Below are 8,520 nucleotides of genomic sequence, written 5' to 3' on the forward strand. Positions count from 1 at the left end.
AGCATGGCATAAAGCTAGCACAGAGGCTATAACGGAATACAAACTGTGCACCGACGCTGAACTGCAAAAACTAACTAATATTGACATTCACTCAGCTGATGATATTGAACAGTTCAATCAAGCAGTGATAGAAATTTTATCATCTGTATCTACTCGTTGTATTCCTACATCCAAGTTTAACCCACATACTAAACCCGGTTGGACGAAGGCTGTCAAAGAATTTCACGTGACAGAGCGAGGTAAGCGCAGGCGCTGGATCGAAGATGGGAGACCCAGAGGTATGCAGTTCGACTCATACCGCGAATATAAGCGAGCTAAACGTGCTTTCAGAAATGCCCATGATAAGGAATACGACATTTTCCTCCGGTCAACATACCGCGAAATAGACGAAGCTGCTGAACTTGACATGCGTCTATTCTGGAAACTAGTCAAGCAAAGGCGCCCACGATCTTCCAGATTTTTTCCTGAGATCCGTGAAGCTTCCGGGGACATCCGCTCGGAGCCATACGGGATAGCAAATGCCTTCGCTGATTTCTTTGAAAATATCTATAAAAACAGCGAGAACAAAAAGTTCGATGATCAGTTCAAAGTAGTGTTGGCAACGAGTACCCGGTTAACCGGTTAACCGTCGAACGATGCGAGTATCGGTTAGTAAAATTGCTATTCGGTTACTCGGATAAAATGCATCTTATATGGTAAATAACTAAAAGATAAAATGTTAATTTGTTTATAAGCGTACAAATAAACATTTCTCTAATTTTCTTTACCGTAAGACTTAATGATTTATGGTTTCACTAATACGATTGATTGGTTTTCACACTTAACTGATAGCTTAATTGGATTGCCAGCAGGTTATACAAGTTTTGAAGACCCAAGTTATAATTACCTCATTAAATAATTTTAAAAGATGCCGTCAAAGACATGTATAGCTTGGAAGTATTTTAAAAGAACAGCTGATTCCTTACCTGTAAAATGTAATTAATTTGAATTGGAGTTATCGTGACTTCAAATTTCTAAATAATTATTCTCCTTGATCGTGACATATATCGGGGGTTGAAAAGTAAAACTGATGAACGCCATTGTAAAATAGCGTGAAACATTGAATATTTATTTTTCTTCTGATTTAATTAATTTTTTTATTATAATTATATTTAAAATTCAAGATATTACGTGCGTGTTCTTTTTAAGTTTATAAATAAAGTTAATTCACAATACCTTTGTGTTTTATTAGAACCGATTAGTAAAAGATGAGATAAATGATACATATGAATAAATCATCCGAGTAACCGGGTACTCGATCGGAAGACTGAGCGAGTAACCGGTTACTAAAAATCGTCCGATTTGCCAACACTAGTTCAAAGACACAGTAATCTCAGAATACATGCGTATCAAGGAAGAATGCGGCAACTCCGATAGCTCCACTTTCATCTCGCATAGTGACGTCATTACGGCCATATCCTCTCTCAAACGTACGAAAGCACCTGGTGTCGACTATATTACCAATGAACACGTTCTTCATTCCGGCACCTCTATAGTTGCTTGTCTCAGCAAACTGTACAACGCTGTAATTAGCATCGGTTGTGTCCCCTTGCAGTGGAAACGCGGCTTAATCGCTCCCATATATAAAGGAGGTTCCAAACCTAAACACTCATGTAACAGCTACCGCCCAGTTGCCTTGTTGCCTTGTCTCTTCAAAATATTCGAAAAAATCATCTCTGTCAAAATATCTTCCTTGGAACTGTCTCAACCTTTTCCAAATACACAACAGCAAGGCTTTCAGAAAGGATTAGGATGTCTTACAGCCTCATTTAATCTACATGAAACTCTGTATCACAATCTTGAGATGGGAAGTAATGTCTACATAAGTTTTTTAGATACAAGTAAAGCGTTTGATACTGTTTGGAGGCAAGGTTTGATGTTAAAATTACATAAATTAGGGATCAGAGGTCAAATCTGGAAAATCATCGACGACTGTCATATCAACACTGAAAGCGCTGTAATTGTTAATCAAACTATGTCTCGTTGGTTCCCCGTACAACAAGGTGTCAGGCAAGGAGGTGTTCTTTCAACTTTTCTCTATCTTGTTTTTATTAACGACTTGTTAAATGAACTACAACCCAAGAACTCAGACCATACTAGTGCTGTTATATTCGATAACAATTACCACTCTCCAGCTCTCGCAGATGACATCGCATGCATTGCACTCTCTCCCTCATCTCTGCAGTCGATGATGAACATTGCGTACCGATATGCCTGTCTATGGCGTTTTGAATACAACGCTTCTAAGTCAAGCATCCTGCAATTCCGTGCTAAAGGCCAAAGTCATCCTGCAGAAAAAGACATTAACTTAGGAGACTCTAAAATACAATACGGAAACGTCTATGAACATCTAGGAATTCCTATTAGCAACAATACTAAATCAAGATCTCGAGTCATCAACGCTTGCTCCAAGGGTTGGAAATCATTCTACGCATTAACTGACATGAATATATCTCTTGTAAACCCTCTGACGATGTCTCATCTCTATAGAACCATAGTCATGCCATCCGTTCTTTATGGTTGTGAACTGTGGAACCACATGGTGAACCAAGATATAAGACGCCTCAACACACTCCAACACGGAATATGCAAACAAATTTTGAACCTCCCTAAACTTACCAGATCAGATATTTGTGAACAACTCATGGGTCTTCTACCAATCACTGCGGAAATTGATACCAGGAAACTTCTTTTCTTTGGCAGACTTTGTAGACTAGATCTCAACTATCTTTCAAAAAAGATCTTTACATCACGCCTTTTCTCCTTCCTCTATCAACTAACTGGAACTGGAGACCAAATGGGATTCATTCCGGATGCATTGTTCCTTCTTCAGACGTATGAACTCTCACATTACTTGAATACCTGGCTCTCTTCTGGATCGTTCCCATCAAAATTATCATGGAAATCTATAGTGCGTTCAGCTGTTCACAAAAACCACACTCTCCAACGCAACGATCGAACTGAGTTTGATCCAGACTTTCTCAGATTTAATGCTATATTTTGTACATCGAAACCATTCAACATGTGGAAAATTGCAGATTCTTTCAACGAAATTCGAAACTTTAAATTCATCTGCAAACTTATTGCATCAAAACCCGCTCAAAATCCGTTTACATGCATGTTATGCGATTACCCCATTACAGACGTTTTTTCACATGCGACAATATCCTGTCCAGCCCTCTTGAATCAACATAACATATGGTAGAACTCTCTCTCAGAATCGTTTACCGTTCACCTTGAAGCTGAACTATGTGGTCTTCCCGAAGATGAGTTATTCATCATTCTTCTTGGAAGACCACCACTTACAATCTTGTCAGCAGAAAAAGAAATCCAGTTTAGAAAACTGAATTACGTACACATCGTCTCCTCTTGTGCACTCTACAATAGACAATGCAATCTCAGATTTGTAAATGGATAACCCCAACCGCCCCCACTCCCTGCTTGGATGGCTATCCTTTACATGAAATAATGTATCATATGTGTAATATTTTCTGCTTTTTTTTTCAGTTTTGTGTATTTTTGTTCTATTTTTTTTCTTTTTATTACTTACAATATGTTTTTTTTTTCTTTTTCTCACATTGTGATTGAGTTATAATTTATATGTCATTGTCATGTCAAAAATCTCTGTAACAGAGGAAATAAAAGATAAATGAATGAATAAAGAGCTAATGATATGGTCAACTGGACGGCGTGCGTAAACATTTTGAATATATGCCATATCTCAAAAACCTCCTGGCCAGCTTTTGTTAATATTGTCACAGATGTTCTTGGTCCAAGGACACTCGTTCATATTTTAAGAAGGAGTATGACCTTTTAACAAGTGGAGATAATTAGGGTAATAAACACAAAAGTACTGGTTGTTAAAAAATGTCTTCTCAAGAAACAATGGATGAGTATATGTAATAGATTTAAAACTGTTCAAGGCATTATCCTATAGTTTGGTTTAGTCTCAAGGTCACTTCAAAGTTGGCCAAAAGTTATGTTTTGTTACAACTTTGATATTTTGCTTACTCTAAGGACTATGACTATGACTTTATGAAGTGGGATCAGTTGACATGGAGGAATGAGCATCCCCTCCCAACCTCTCAATTCCGCCGTGTGCTCCTTGTCATGATCGGGAAATAACGCAAAAAGTCCGTCGTCAATTCAGTGTATAAATAATGGACTAACAATTAGTATGAAAAACGTCAGTCAGCATTTGACTCAATGACAATGATAAATTATATTTGCTGACAAGGTCATTGTATCGATCATAGGACTCAAGAAATGATGACTTTAAACGAGACTGGTCATTGTTTCAAATACTGAGAGGTTTAGAAGCATTTAATCTTGTAAGTAGGTTATCTTTTGGCCGTAAATCATATTTATTTAAAAATAAGTCACAGTAACCTACTTTTTGAACTTTGCAGGCATTCAATTTAAAAATGTTTTAGAGACAAACTTTAAATATTTAGGGCCTATGATTATCAAACTTTGTCAAATAAAATATTTCAGGCACTCATAATTATGCATTGGCTCAAAATAATCAACTTATGTCAGTTGATGCCTCTTTGTGTTTTGGAGAAAGTCAATTGAAAAGTAGGTCACTGTTATCTACTTTTAAAATTGCATGGCTATAATTAAATATTTTAGGTATTAATATGCTTAAAATCATCAGACCTAGGAGAAGGTCAACTGAAAAATAGATCAACATGACCTACTCTAAGGTTCTAATTGGCTTAGAATCATTTTGGGTTCTCAGAGTGTTTTATCTAAAAGGTAGGTCTTTCGGGATTTCGATATACAGAATACTTAGCCTAAAATGGAAGTAATAGGTTGTACAATTTATGAGAAGAGTGGTTCAATGCCAGGCGCGGATCCAGGATTTGGGGTTAGGGGGGGCGCCAAAATTAGGCAAGGGGTCTGGGGCCGCCTTGAGGCCCCCAGTGGGTCCAGGGCAAAGCCCTGGTGGGGGCCCAGGGGCGAAGCCCCCGGAAGCTCCTGGATTCTAGAGATTTTGAAGGGTTAAAATGAAGTCTACCAAAGCCCTGGTGGGGGCCCAGAGGGCGAAGCCCCCGGAAGCTCCTGGATTCTAGAGATTTTGAAGGGTGAAAATGAGGTCTACCAAGTAGACATATTTGATTTACGCTAACTTTGAAAATTTTAGGGGGGGCGCGCGCCGGGTGCGCCCCCCCTTAAATCCGCCACTGAATGCCCTTGGGGTTCTTGTAAAGTTAACGAAAGAACTTTCTGTAGTTTCTTTAAATTTTCAACAGTATCGGTAGAGCTTAGTATGAATGTTATGAAGATTTATTTGTTTATTGAAGTAAGGTGAAAATAAAAGACGAGACATAATGTATACTTTGTTGATGATCGATGTCCATGACAACACTTAAGTACAGGTGTTTTGTTAAAAGCTCCCCTCACATTCACATTGGCAGATTGTTAAAATATTCCCTACATTACCTGGTTTTTTGTTGCATCCATGTAATGTTCTTGTAAAACAATTGATACTTAATCAATTTAACAGGAATTTTGATAACAGAAACTAACATAAAAATAAAAAAGTGATGGATGGACCATTTTGGTAATTCTTTTACACATATTATCCACAATGGTTTATATATAATATCATTAGTATTTAGTTTATAGTCTGACTTGCTATATTCAGGGAGTTAAGCGAATTCCTTTCACGAAGTAATGACTTTTTTGACTTGAATCTGTAAAGAGTGATTCAACACACATTTCAGGAGGAATTAATGAGGATATTAATTAAGGAAATTATGTAGATAACATTAAATAAAATAATCAACATATAGATAAGTTGCAACAAATGTTTGATAAAATAAGTCATTTTAAAATTCTTGTAACTTACATGGCAGTGTTCAAAGCAATACCGCTCAAACCGAAAGTAAACTTTAAAGTTTATCCATTTCCTGTTGAGACTTGTTAGAAGTCATGTAGTTATTTATACCACCTGAAGTAAACAGAAATTAAGCAAATTCTAACATTTTTTGGACAGACGTTCAAGTGCAGCCTGTGCGTAAGAGGTGTTTAAATTGATGACGCTCGTAAAGGATCACTTCATTATAAATAGGGATCTGACCTATAGGACCGGGCTTGGTTTTATTCTCTACAAAAAGCTTGTCGATTTCCGTTCTGATTAATGACATTAGGCTGAATACATATAACAATTTGTTTTTCCTAAATCTTTATTTCAGTGAGTAGAAATAGGAAGAACCCTTTTTATTGATTTTCTGAGTTTGTTATCTCCAAATGTAATAATTGATATTTGTCTTTACTTCTCATTGTGCATAGAGGTAAGTCTACTGCCTCTGAAATTCTATTCTTAATGTCTAGGCTATTTATCCATGGATATGATAAAAACTTGTCTTTAATGTGTGCAAATTATAAAGGCCTACATGAAATCCAAGTGAGTGCATTTACTGAAATATGAAGCCAAAATCAATGTGATTAAATTCTAAGGGATATATACAATTGAAATTCATCGCAGCTCAATGCTGCCAGGAATACCTATATTGAGTAACACATAGTGAGTTATTCTTGTCCTCGGAGAAAGTGTAGTATACCGAGGTTCGCTCCACCTGACTGACAACTGTACATTGGATTGTTACGATTTGATATCTCTTTAAATAGTGTTTCTTATATCAAGAATGGGAATGCATAAGGGATAAACAATTGAAGGAAAAATACACAAGTCTATAAAATTAAAATAGTCTTTGAAAAGACGAAATTTAAAACTATAAAAGTGTTGTACCAGGTGGATTCGAACCCCCGACTTTAAAAAGAGAGTATCTAAGGTGTTAAAGTCAGCGCATATATCAACTGAGCTAGTCTGACCATAAGAATGAATGGCATAAATTTAGAGAAGATTTTGAAAATCTGGTTTCCTTATTTTTTGTAGGTTTTTTGTGAATTTCGACCCTAGGGCAGGGGTGCCCCTAAAAAAATCTTATCTTAAATTATTCCTTACATCCTAACCTATCAAAATATCATAATTTTATTTAGGGGCAGGCCTGCCCTGATGGACTTTAAAGCCAAAATTCATGCAAAAATCAACGCTTTAAAGGACAAAATGGTGTTTCGATCAACTTTGGAGGTTTATTGTAAAGTTGTAAATAATAAATATTAGGTATAAAATACAAATTTAAAAAATTTAGACATATATACGGTAGAAAACAACAAATAAAGATTGATTTTTAAATGTCACTTTTTCCGGGAAATTGTTCTCTCCTATAGGTCAATTCTTTTGTTAAAGCGAATACATCCTTATCGTGTATATTGTTTTAAATTTTAAAAATTAGATCAATTATGGTTTAAACATAAATGTTATTGCACTCACTTGGCAGTGTGTCATAATTTAGAAAAATAGCGCATATCTATAGCTAGCTATGAACATGTGATAAAAATTCAAAATCGATATTTTTGACATTATCATGAAATTAACGTTATGTCACACTGGCCCTGCTGCTTGCATATACAATTAAGTATATACACCTATAATATACATGATACAGTGTGCATTGTTTTAAGTTTTGGTATATTTACTAAATTATGGTCTAGATTAAGATATTATTGTAAACGTTTGCCATTGAAGACTTTATAAAGAAAATGAAACATCTGTCCACGAACGTTTTGGACATCCCTCGTAAGTAAGGGAAGCTGACGATTGTTCAAGTTAAAATCATCACGTTTATCATAGAGCTTAGTTGTTAGATTACCATTAACATCTTTTTCAAGTAAAATATCCAAATATGAAACAGATGTGTTAGACTCCTTGGTATCTTTTATCTCAGTCTCCTCGGGATATAACGTATCGGCATAAGAATGGAAATAACAATGTTGATTGACAATACGTCGTCGATGTAATTAAATTTCGAGTTGAAGGCCACAGAAAGTGTTTTCTTCTTTTCATGTATAAGATTTTGGACAAATTCTGCTTCATATGAATACAAAAAATATCTGATAATAACGGGGGGGGGGATTGGTATCCATGGGAATTTCAATAGATTGTTGGGAGATCTGGTTTCCAAAAACAAATAGATATTTTCAATCAGAAACTCGTGCATCTTTTTGATGTCAACTTCAGAGTACTTGTGTGTACAATCAGAATGCTTTTTAACAAAAGAATTTTGCAAATGACCAATGACAAGGGTAGTAAATTTACAACTTCCATTTTTATTGAAAAAGCAGCTGTCAATGATATCAATAAGCCTGGGCTTTAATTTTCGTGGAGAATAGTTGTGTTTTAAGTTGAAAAGTCGTAAGTTTTTAAGCTGTTAATTTTGGTAAAATATTGTGAATTCAAATTTTCCAAACGTTCCTTGGAATCTTTATATATTTGCATCTGATTTACACCACTTCTCGAATATGTTGTTGCACAGTACTAGTACTGTTTCTTATTCACTACTGTTAATATCTAATTGAGGAGTAATGAAAGAAGGTTGGTTGATCATTTACTGCATCCATCTGTGTCTCTTT

Source organism: Saccostrea cucullata, unplaced genomic scaffold, assembly GCF_032062105.1.
Source record: "Saccostrea cucullata isolate Sc308-1 unplaced genomic scaffold, CSIRO_AGI_Scuc_v1 ctg11243, whole genome shotgun sequence".
NCBI classification, from domain to species: Eukaryota; Metazoa; Mollusca; class Bivalvia; order Ostreida; family Ostreidae; genus Saccostrea; species Saccostrea cuccullata.